Below are 13394 nucleotides of genomic sequence, written 5' to 3'. Positions count from 1 at the left end.
TTTGGGTCCAAAATGTAAAATGACCAATTTTTAAAAAATAATGTCAATTAACCCTCTACTGACATGATCGACATACCAAATTACGTAAATTGCTCTTACTTCTTCGTCTTCTTACCTTTTTACTGATAACCTACCAAAACTAAAAATTCTTCATTCAAATTTTCCAAGGCTAACGACTTCGTATCGCTCATAAACTAAAAAACTTTTTAGAATTCAAGAGAACAGTTTTTGGGCGATTTGTAGACGTTGACATGGTGTTTAACAGCCCAATTATCCATCACATGTTGCTGAGAGAAGTGAAGAGGATGAGATCAGACTCAATGTCATTCTCTATTTGTGGAAAGGTTGTCACTTTTTCAAAGGATGACTTTTTGTTGATGACTGGTTTGTGGCAATCCCCAACACGAGTTGATCAGAACCAACAGTCCTCGTATGAACTTCCTATCAAGTATTTTGATAATCGAGTGACGAAGGACACCTTACATCTCCGTCAACTTGAAGAAAAATACAAGGACTTGGAGTTTGAAAATGATGATGATGCTGTGAAGATCATAGTAGTTTACTATACTGAGGTCACAATGATAGGGAAAAACAAATAAAAAAATGCAGTGGACCTCAAATGTTTCAAGGATGTTCAAAACTTAGAGTACTAAAACAGTCATGATTGGGGTATCATTATTTGGGAGAGGACATTGGATGCCTTAAAGACTATGTTGAATGATAAAAGCGGTCTATACAAGACGAGGGTAAAAGGGAATAAAAATTACGTTGTAAAGTACTCTTTACGTGGATTTCCATAAGCGTTCCAGGTAAATTTGCTTAACATAATAATCGTGTTGTTTGATTTAACATTACTATTGTTCTTAATATATTTTAAATTTTATTTAGGTATGGACGTACGAGATCCTAGCTTCATCGATAGCTGGGAACATTGTGGAGCGAAGGAGCAAAGTGGCTTTGCCCCGCATATTACGATGGTCATGCTCCCACTCAGTGTCCTTCAAAGTACTCGAGAGAGAGATATTCAAGTCTAACAATGTACGTTTACTCTATGCATAATATGTTTATCTTGTTGTTAAATTGACACTAACCAGTTTACTGGGTTGTTAATGCAGATAAAGGTTAAAGAGGGCACTGTCATGTTAGATGCTGAGAGGGAGTTTCAGGATACCCTAGTGGACAAACGACCTATATTTGATCTAGGTGCCGATGATGATAGTTCTGAAAGTGGCAATAGGTCGACTAGTGATGAGGGTAGTCCTGAAAGTGAAAGTGACGGTGATGATCATCGTGGAGATGACAATGACGAAGTTGTCAGGTGGAGGGAGAGGATGAACATAAGCATTCTGAGCACGATGATGCTGAATATCGAAGGGTGGAAGGAGGGACATACACACCTAGTGATGATATGTTCCATGATGTGATGGGAGACGTACGCGATGAGGACAAGTTGAACCAACTTGATGTCTATCTTGCGGACTCCTATAGAAAACGACCTGTGGATGAGGAGTGTCCTGGGTGTGCTGCCCGCTGCAGGAAGGGAGCCAATCCCGACGAGTCTATTTATTCGTACCTGCAGACCATTGACAGCTCACTATCGAGGTTGAATGGCCGTATATCGGGTTTAGATAGTCGTGTATCTAGTATGGAGGAAAACATGACGAACATGAAAGGGAAATTGTCTACCATCCTGTCATTGTTGCAGCCTATGTGCAAGGTTTTGCATTTACTATCATTTTATGTCTTTATGTGTTTAGTTTTTTCGTGTTCGTGAACTCATCATTTTACTTTACTAATTGAATGGTTCCATGGTGAATGAAGAGATGGCCAGGTCACCCATCCCATCTCGGGATCCCGATACCAATAATGCGACTCCCTTTGACATTTTCATCCCCCCTCTACAGCCCGATACCACCACTTCACCTACTCCCACCACCCTTACAGCTCGATACCACCACGACATCACCAATTGACGTCGACCCTATAGAGGCCGATGTCCCACAAACAGAGCCCAACATGTCTGCCTTACCCACCATGCCACATATAGAGGTTGACATGTTTGGCATCACAGAGGCCGACACTTCTGGAATTGTTACGACCACAGAAGAAGTTGCACTGGTGAGTAATTTACTGAGCAGTAATCTTTGTTTATATTTTTATATTTCTTGATGAGTAACGATTTGTTATATGTTTATGTAGGAATCTCGAAGAATTAGTCGTAAGAGAAAACCTGTTGATAAATATACACCCCCAACTCAAGTAAAAAAGAAAATTGTGGTTAAGCATCCTCTCCCAGGTGTAGCTACATCACTATCCAGAGCAATCGTCACATATAACGTAACACATGATGTTCCACACAATATCCTTACAGAAATGATGGACTGGATCTTGGACGACAATACGAACAACGAGATTCGAGAGAACTCTTTTAAACCACTCTACAGCCCGATACCACCACTTCACCTACTCCCACCACCCTTACAGCTCGATACCACCACGACATCACCAATTGACGTCGACCCTATAGAGGCCGATGTCCCACAAACAGAGCCCAACATGTCTGCCTTACCCACCATGCCACATATAGAGGTTGACATGTTTGGCATCACAGAGGCCGACACTTCTGGAATTGTTACGACCACAGAAGAAGTTGCACTGGTGAGTAATTTACTGAGCAGTAATCTTTGTTTATATTTTTATATTTCTTGATGAGTAACGATTTTTTATATGTTTATGTAGGAATCTCGAAGAATTATTCGTAAGAGAAAACCTGTTGATAAATATACACCCCCAACTCAAGTAAAAAAGAAAAATGTGGTTAAGCATCCTCTCCCAGGTGTAGCTACATCACTATCCAGAGAAATCGTCACATATAACGTAACACATGATGTTCCACACAATATCCTTACAGAAATGATGGACTGGATCTTGGACGACAATACGAACAACGAGATTCGAGAGAACTCTTTTAAACCACTCGCCAAGCAATTCTTCAAGGAATTGATTACCCCGAATTCGTTGGTCGAGTGCGAAGTAAGTTTCCTAGTCTTTACTTCTTTACATGTTGGCTATCTTGTACTTTTACTGACATAATAATTTTTCGTGTAGACCATAAATACTTTATTTTATTTTATGAAAGAAAAATTTTATACTGGCTCGACTTGTGCATGCACAAGTTCACCATCTTGCCAATTGGTGTAACAGTAAATTTTGATATTTCGTTTCCTAACTTCTCATTATATTTCGTTAAGTTTCCTAGTCTTTACTTCTTTACTTAAATTCTCATTTTATTTGGCAGAGTCACCTTAATGCTCATAGTGGGGTATTTAAACGAATAAAGAATAAGACACTTCTGGAGGCTGCCCTAGCATGGGAAGATGAAGACACGTATAAGGACTACGTCACCAATCAATTCGATGTCAAATGGGCAGATGTGGATTTCATTTATACGACAATGCATATTAATGACCACTAGATGGTCCTTGCAATGGACATTAACAGAGGCCACATATTCGTGTTCGATTCACTTCCATCATACACACCAATAACAAAGCTGGTGAATTGGCTAAAGCCATTGATGGTCATAGTACCATCCCTATTTCACTACTATGATGTGGATCGTTCAAAGCCGGATCTATCCACAGCCTGTTGGAAAATCTCGCGACCTATGAACGTCGACATACAACACAAGTCGCTTGATTGTGGCATCTTCGCAATCAAATTACTAGAACACCTGGTGACTAGTGCTGATCCGTCCATAATCACTCAGGAGAAGATGAGTGAATATAGGATGCAATTAGCGTGTCAACTATGGGCAAACACTCCATATTTTTTATGTGTACATGTATTTTTTATGTATAATGGTGCTACTGCTCTTTTCATTGTATAATTGAACATGTATTTTTTATGTAAGTTCAAAGTTCAACGTTCAAAATCAGAATTTTATCAGAACATGCATTTTTTATGTATAATGGAGCTACTGCTCATTTCATTGTCTAATTGAACATGTATTTTTTACGTAAGTTCAAAGTTCAAAGTTCAATATTAGAATTTTATCAAAACATGCATAATTGAGCTATGATCTTTTCATTGTATCAATGGTATGTAGAACATTATATGGTTCAAGGTTCAAAGTTCAAACATTGAGAGAACGAGATGTTGAGAGAGAGCGAGATTGAGAGAGTGAGATGTTGAGAGAGAGTGAGATTGGGAGAGTATGAAGTTATTATTTTTTGTTACAATTATGAAGATTGAGAGAGTATGAAGTTATTGTTTTTTGTTACAAGTATGTAAATTGAGAGAGCATGAAGTTATTATTTTTTGTTACAAGTATGAAGATTGCTATTATATAAATACTCCAGTTTGTTATTTTATTATTAATATTTTTTTTTTGTTTACAAGATGAAAGTATGACGTATAAAGTGTTACAAATATGAAGTATGAAAAAGTATGAAGTATGTTACAAGTATGAAAAAGTATGAAGTATGTTACAAGTATGACGTATGAAAAACTGACCAATGGTATTTATAACAAATGAAATGTTACAAGTTAGTTACAAACTAAACTAGATTAGGGGTGTTTGTGTCTCAGTCTTTGGCATTTTTAGCATGTCGCACAGTTGTAAGCGGTTCAATACAATTTTGGTTGTTATGCCCATAATTCCCACACCGACCACATTTCATTTGTCTATGAAATTCTCCTCTGGATGGTATTCTTCTCACTCTCCGTCGCCTGGCTTGTGGCACAAACTTCGGAGGAAGGATAATCTTTTCTACATATCCAGTAGGTCTTTTCCATTAAGATATGTGGCAAGTGGATTTATAGGCTCCGCATACGCAGTCATTAGAGAGTCCACTGTATAAAATCGACTGCAAAGACTGTGGATGGTTATATTTCTTTCCTTGGCAGCAACAATTGCATGTGAACACGAGATACCAAGTGAGTCGAATTCCTTACACGTGCATTCCTTCGTGTGAAGATTGACAATACTATCCAATCGATTATCTCACACGTGTACCCGATAACAATCAATAGGCTCCACCCGATATCGTCTGCCCTTATCGGCCTCACTTGCCAATCGGGTTTCACAGTAGTCAGAGTGCAACGTCGTTTGAGATGCCCAGTAATTCCTCCATTCGTAGAACCACGATTGGAGCATTCCTCTAACATGTTCAATCAAGCATACTATGGGCATTAGTCGATACTCTTTAGTTAAGGAATTAAAACACTTTGCATTGTTGGATGTCATGTTATCATATCTTCGTTCTATTTGGTAAACCCGTGCCCACCTTTGAAGACCGATGTCTTCCAAATATTTTGTGATAGCACCGTCTCTAAAACTGCGGAGTTCGTCCTATTTTGTCTGGAACTCTGTCATGTGAAATGCCCTTGCTGCATTTCTAAATATCCCAACAACCGTGCTATCCTTAAAGTTTGTAACCAGATTTTGTTCTATATGCCATGTGCACAATCCACAAAATGTTATGGGAAAAAATGCACGAATAGCATTGTCGATAAATACCATCCGATCAGACACAAACACCAGATTATCGGGTTCTCCGATACTGCATTTCAAGTTTGACATAAACCATTTCCATGATCGATCGGTTTCATTGTCCACTATTGCATATGCTAGTGGGTATAATTGATTGTTCCCGTCCATAGAAACTACAACCAACATGGTGCCTTTGTATTTTCTTTTCAAGTGCGACCCATCAATAATAATACAAGGTCTACAGCTTGCGAAACCTCTAATACAAGGCCTTAATGCCATAAACATATACTTGAAATGCACCTCATCTTCAAGTTCGATCTCAAAGACTATACCCAGATTCTCTATTTTTAGCGCTTATCCATAAGCATGTAGTATGAAGTATGGGTATTCTGGAGTACCTTTAGTGAGATCATACGCGGCTTCTCTTGCACACCATGCTTTATCATAACTTATGTTCACGCTATAATCTCTCCTTATATCCTCAATGACATGACAAGGTTTATAAATACGTCTTATTCCCGTGAACTTATCTTTAATGAGCTGACCAACAACCATAGCAGTTGCTTGTCTATGATCGTGATTCAAAATTCCAATGGAACATGTGTGCGAACTGCAGTACTTTGTGATCTTGAATATATCAGACCTTTCCATTTTGACTGGACGAAGGCTCCACTTATATGTCCCTAATACATTTGACAGTGAACAGAGATTTGGTTAATTTCTTGACCTTAAATTCGAATTTTTTTTTTATGGACAGAATAGATAATCTCATTTTCAAGTCCTTTTTGCTAAAAAATAGGTGACCAACTTCAACGTCCTCTGTCCCAGATGAAGAGATGCCAGGCATAATCAACTTTGTCCTATGACTTGAAGACACAGATGGTGGAACCCTGAAGTTGCTGTAGAAAGACGCACATCTCCATGATCACGATCCATTTCATTCAATCCTTCTGGTTGCTCATTCACATCCACTGAAGGACCACAATCCACATAATCGAATGTTGATGGTACAGTGTTGGTAGACAATGGAATATCATCCTTTTTCCGACGAAACTGATGATTTCTTATATTGTCTGTCCACAACCATATCATCATAACTCACATTTCCAAACCTCATTCCAATATTTTCGTCCTTATTAGACTTCAACGTTACAGCTATCTGAAGTCTACTAAGCTCTTCTCGTAAAAAAAGGAAGCGAAATCATCATCATTCAATATGCAATGTGGAGGGGCTTCAAATTCAAGCTTATATTTAACTTTCAGGATAAGATAAACTCTGATGAACTGACATTTGTAACCCTATAAATGTAAGATTTAAGTTCTTCATAATTCAATGTATGGGGCACAACGATTCCTTTCAAACATCCCCCAATATACGAACTTTCATTCTCATCCCAATGACCTCCAATTCGAATAAATATGCATTTTTCTATCATCCTACAAAGAAAGAGAACATTTTTCATTAAGCTTTACAAGCAATTGAAGTGTACTCTCGCTCTCAATCTCCCTCTCTCTCTCTTAATATCACTCTCTCTCAAAATCTCGCTCTTTCAAAATCTAGCTCTCTCTCAAAATCTAGCTCTCTCTCAAAATCTCGCTCTCTCTCGTAATCTCGCTCTCTCTTAATCTTGCTCTCTTTCTTAATCTCGCTCTCTCTCTCTTACTCTTGCTCCCTCTCTTACTCTTCCTCTTTCTGGAAATCAGAGTTTGTGTATCTTGCTGGAAATCAAAGTTTGTGTATCTCGCTCTTCCACTTAGCTTCTTTGGCAGCTTCACAAGCCGCTACATACTCAACCTTCATTAAGAATTAACATTGACCCTGAAGTAGATTTCCTAGAATTCTTATCAGTCTGGAAATCAGAGTTTGTGTATCTTGTAAGGATCAAATTCTTAGAACCATACACGAGCATATAGTCCCTTGTTCTCCGAAGATACTTAAGGATGTTCTTAACGACAATTCAGTGATCAAATTCTATATTAACTTGATATCTCCTAACTATCCCTACTGTATAGCAGATGTCAAGTCGAGTACATAACATTGCATACATCAAGCTACCAACAGACGATGCATAGGGGATCCATCTCATTTCCTCAACCTCATAAGGTGTCTTAGGACATTATTCCTTAGACAAAGCAACTCCATTCCTGAAAGGAAGCAAACCTCTCTTGGAATTCTACATCAAAAACTTGATAGCCATTTTATCAATGTATGATGCTTGAGACAAGACGAGCGATTTGTTCTTTCGATCTCTAAAGATCTGAATGCCTAGAACAAATTGTGCCTCTCCTAAATCTTTTAGTAGAAATTGGGGTCGCCAGCTAATTTTAAATTTCAGTTAGTAGACCTACATCATTCCCAATGAGCAGGATATCGTATATATACAACACAAGGAAAGCTAATAAACTGCTAATGATTCTTTTGTAAACACAAGGTTCATCAACAATCTGATCGAAGCCATAAGATTTGATCGCAGTATAAAATCTTATATTCCAAGATCGAGATGATTACTTTAATCCATAGATGGAACGATTAAGTTTGTAAACCTTTTGCTCTTGACCTTTGGTTATGAATCCCTGAGGCTGTTCCATATAAATGGTCTTCTCAAGATTGCCATTCAGAAAGGCAGTCTTGAAATCTATTTGCCAGATCTCATAGTCATAATATGAGGCAATGGACAGGAGTACTCGGATAGACTTCAACATGGCAACATGTGAGAAAGTCTCCTCATAGTCGACTCCCTCAACTTGGATATAACCCTTTGCCACCTTGAAGGTTTACACCTTCTCATCAACACCCCATTTTCTCTTGTAAATCTACTTGCAACCTATAAGTTTCTCCCCATCAAGTTGATCTACAAGATCCCGAATCGATTTGAAGTACATAGACTCCATTTCGAGATCCATGGCTTCGATCCATTCATCTTTGTCAACATCCTCCATTGCCTTATATTAAGACAATGGATTCTAAACATCAACGTTAGTTACGACATATAGGATTTCTGTTAAACCATATAACGAATAGACGGGTTCGCAACCCTCCGACTAAATCAAGGCTCCCTCAACATTTAAGGTGGATATGACCTACTAGATGAACAAATTTCAACAACTTTTGTTGAAGTATTGGGCTCTTCAACAACTCTTGTTGAAGGTTCAGTTGTTTCACAGGAAAGTCCACTTAACACTATTTTACGGCGGGGCTTATGCTCTCTTATGTGGTTCTTTTTTAAGAATATAGCATTTGTCGACATAAACACTTTATTATCTTTGGGATCGAAAAAGTAACCACCTCTTATTCCTTTAGAGTAACCTACAAAAAGGCGCAATTGTTAACAAGGTTCCAATTTCTTAGGATTTTCCTCAAGCACGTGTATTAGCAACCCAGATCTAGGAATGGCGTAAACTACTTTTACGACCATTCCAAAACTCCAAAGGTTTTTCAATAACACTTTTCGTTGGAACACAGTTCAAAACATAGGCTGCAATCTGTACTGCATAACTCCAAAACGAGTTAGATAAGGAAGTATAACTCGTCATAGAACAAACCATGTCCAATAGGGTTCAATTTCTCCTTTCTGATACACCATTCTGTTGAGGTGTAACAAGTTATGAGAGTTGGAATACAATTCTATATTCTATCAAATAGTCCTCGAATTTTAGATCCATATACTCTCCATGTTTTATTTAATGCATTTTGAACTTCAACCCTGTGCCCTTGATCTCTTCAAAGGCTTCAGACTTATGTTGCATTAAATAAATATACTCATATCTGGAGTAATCATCAGTGAAAGTGATGAAATATTCAAACCCTTCTCTTGCCTTAATATTCACCGGATCATAGAGGTCTAAATGTACAAGCTTTAAGGGCTCTTTAGTCTATGACCTTTTCAAGTGAAAGATCTTTTAGTCATTTTTCCTTCAAAGCATGACTCCCATACAGGTAAAGAATCTTCTTCTAACTCGTTTAGAAGTCTATTCTTAACCAGTCTCTCAATCCTATTAAGATTTATGTGTCCTAATCTTAGGTGCAAAAGATGAGCATTTTCTTTATGAGAAAATTTCTATCTTTTATTCTGAGCTACCGTAGTTTTAAATAGTTTAGTATTTAAGAGGGTCTTTGTTGCTAATGGTCATAGCACATATAAATTATCTTTCAGCTTAATAGAAAAAAGTTCTATACCATTCTTAAAAATAAACGCTTTATTTAAAGAAAATGTACAGAATAAAGTTGTTCGATTAAATACTTTACATAAATTAAGTTTCATTTCAAGTTGGGAACTACACATACATTTTCAAGTAAAATATTATTTTTCTGTAAAGTAAGCCTTTGTCTTTTTGCCTTTTTGGGTAGCAGTTGGTGGGTTAGCCTTCCCCTTTTCACCTTTCTTCATCTTCAATTTTTTGGTGCTAAAAGAGGAACGAACAAACTTAGTTCCAGAGGTTGAACCTCTGTAGAATTTCTTTGAGGACGAGACAACATTTGCCTCACCCTTTTGTTCCTTGACTTTCATCAAGGATTGGAAAGTCTGTAGCTCGTTGAGCAACGTGATCAGGTTATAGTCAATCTTGTTCATAACTAAAGGAAATCAAACATGAGAATTTCCATAAGTAGTGGAATTATTGTTCCAAATTTCATTCGTATTTGAACACACACAATTACAGTCAACAAACGAAAACTAAGGGGTCATGCAACATACGAAATTATAACATGCTTTTAGTACGATCAAGGGAAAAATAAATGTACCTTTGAAGACTCATCTTCAATCTCCCATGATCACGAACGCTCGTTCAAATGGCAAGACAACAATCATGAACGCTCGAACACTTCAACCGCAACACAACATGATCACAACAACCACGAACTCAGTGATCTTTAAGATCACGAACACAACGAACAACCTCCAAAAAACCTCAAACTATGTCGAGTTGAGTACGAAACCACCATTATGGTACCTTGGTATTCTCAGTGTGAGAATTCAGAAGTGTGGGCTATGTGTAGAATTGGTTAGAGGACAAGACCGAAGAAAGAACAATCGTATAAACGATTGAACAAGTGGGAGATGACAAGGTCTATTGTATAGACAATGCCCAATCGTTTAACAAATGCTATGTGATCATTTAGCAAAAGCTCTGCAATCGTTTAGCTAATGGCCAGTTGAGTGAACTATTGTGTAGTGTCACTCCACGATCGTTTGGTCTCTCTTCAGCTATCGTTTAGTGAATCTAATCCACTTAACAACCTTTCCGTGAGTGATTTCGAGAATGGAAAATCTCAATACAACTACTTTAGAAAATCTACTAAATTTAGGAAAACATTTTTCCTTTTACCTCACAGTTACCATGAAACTACCAATAACCTCCCAGTTAATTGGTTATTAGAGAAAAAAATACAATTATCCAATAATTAATACTATTATAAATAAATAAATAAATATATATATATATATATATATATATATGTATGTATGTATGTATGTATATATATATATGTATGTATGTATGTATGTATGTATGTATAATAACTAACTTACCATACTATATTTATAACCTACAGTTTTAATATTTCATCTCATGAAACATATAAACCATAGTTCTTTTTCTATTTCATGGCATTTAATGTAAATGTCATTTACATTAATCCTCCACTTTATGTATCTCATATATCACACCGATCATATCATATATAATTGAATTTCCTCTTGTCAATTTGAACATTTCAAATCAACACAAGGAACTTATTCTCAACTTGAATCCATTGAGTTACCAAGGGGACTTTATGGACATGTAGCTTGAAGCTCCAACGATACGTGAATAACTGATTAAACTCTTTAGTCACGGGATCCACCATCCGTTAACTGTCAAGCACTTCACTAAAGACCGACAGTTGAACTCTCCTTACTACAGATATATTATGTGTCCATATCAACCAATCAATAGTGCGATAACCCTTCAAAGATCGCTCGTAAGTACAGCTGGACAATAACCGTTATGCCCTTGTAGTTACATCTAACTCCTTAAGTACCACCGATCCCTCTAATGAACATAAGTCATAGTCCTACTATGATTGAGTCCTCTCTTCCAAAAAGAAGTTGTGGCCACTATGTTCAAGACCTGGAATCAACTCCTAAGGGAGCAATCTATCTACTTACCCCTGCTTCAGGGAAGGAGTGAATTCCATCTTGATTAACTGAGTTCTCAGCTCCCAAATCAGAGATATCCCCAAAAAGATAGGCATGTTGAGTTGGCAATCTGGCAACTCTCACCCATACTAATCAAAGGACCGCCCTCAAAGGAATGAGTTCTCAAAACACTCAGGATTGAGGTCCTGTCACCTATGGTCGTTTAGGTGTGATGTAAGTCTCTAGTATCAATGACATTATACACAGAGTCGAGTCATCTCGTGGTCCAGTCTTATACAACGACATTATTACCACTGATCCCTCTAATAAACATAAGTCATAGTCCTACTATGACTGAGTCCTCTGTTCCAAAGAGAAGTTGTGGCCATTATGTTCAAGACCTGGAATCAGCCCTTAAGGGAGCAATCTATCTACTTCTACTTTGGGGAAAGAGTGAATTCCATCTTGATTAACTGAGTTTCTAGCTCCCAAATCAGACAAATCCCCATAAAGGTAGGCATGTTGAGTTGGCAATCTGGCCATTCTCACCCATACTAATCAATGAACCGCCCTCAAAGATAGGGGTTCCCAAAACACTCAGGATTGAGGTCATGTATGGTCGTTTAGGTGAGATGTAAGTCTCAAGTATCAACGGCGTTATATACTGAGTCTATTCATATCGTGGTCCGATCTTATACAAACTCTTTGTATAGGACACCCCTGCTCGCATGTCTCCACATGAATGGTCAGGATCTACCATCTATAGTATTTCACAACACTTGCAAACCTCTAAAAATCGGGTCGTATCCGTAGTGTCACAAAGATTAGGTATCCCTCCTTAATCCTTATACTACAGACCTATTTAGGTTATCACTTAAGGCATTATCCACTTGTATATCTCATATACATGCTTAAATTTACATACAATAACGATGAAGCTTTGTTTATTGGATATGAGTAAATGCCAGAATAAAATAACTCTTATTTTATTCATAAAATTTTTTATAAATTACGAACTACGAGACTCTTGGAGAATTAGGACACTAATCCCAACAATCTCCCACTTATCCTAATGTCTCGGAAGACTAATGTACAATATAAGATAAATACATGTACAATATATAATAAACTAAGGCATACCCCAGTATCATCTCCCAGTTGCCCTAGACAAGATGTCGCATGTCCCACAAACCCAGACTCTCCAGGTGACCCTCAAATACTTTAGCCGTTAGAGTCTTTGTAAATGGATCAGCAATGTTGTGCTCTGACACGATCTTCGTCACTATCACAAATGATAACCAACTTATCATACTATATTTATGTTTGCCTCAACGATGACTCCGAGGTTCCTTCGAATTTGCCACAGCCCTGCTAATATCACAATAAAGAGTAATCGACAAATCCATATTTGGAATAACTTCCAAATCTGTAAGGAATTTCCTCAGCCAAACAACCTTCTTAGCTGCTTCGCAAGTGGCTACGTATTCGATTTCCATAGTGGAGTCTGCGATTCATCCTTGCTTGATGCTTTGCCACACTACAGCCCCTCTATTCAGAGTGAACACTGACCCCGATATCGATTTACGAGAATATCTATCAGTCTAAAAGTCAGTCTGTGTTGAAGGAAATCGACAATCGAGATTTTCGTGAGCAGCGGAACCAAGACAATTCCAAATTACAATCATGAATCAACATATATTTACAGTCGACTTCCATACAAGTGGTTATGCAAATAATACCGAGAAATTACAGCATGAACATCAAATGTACAGAGGGAAAAACTG

The sequence above is a fragment of the Benincasa hispida genome, chromosome 9, assembly GCF_027475165.1.
Source record: "Benincasa hispida cultivar pf3 chromosome 9, pf3_genome.v1.1, whole genome shotgun sequence".
NCBI lineage: Eukaryota > Viridiplantae > Streptophyta > Magnoliopsida > Cucurbitales > Cucurbitaceae > Benincasa > Benincasa hispida.
The sequence above is the reverse complement of the archived record's forward strand: the minus strand, read 5'-3'. Positions refer to the sequence as shown.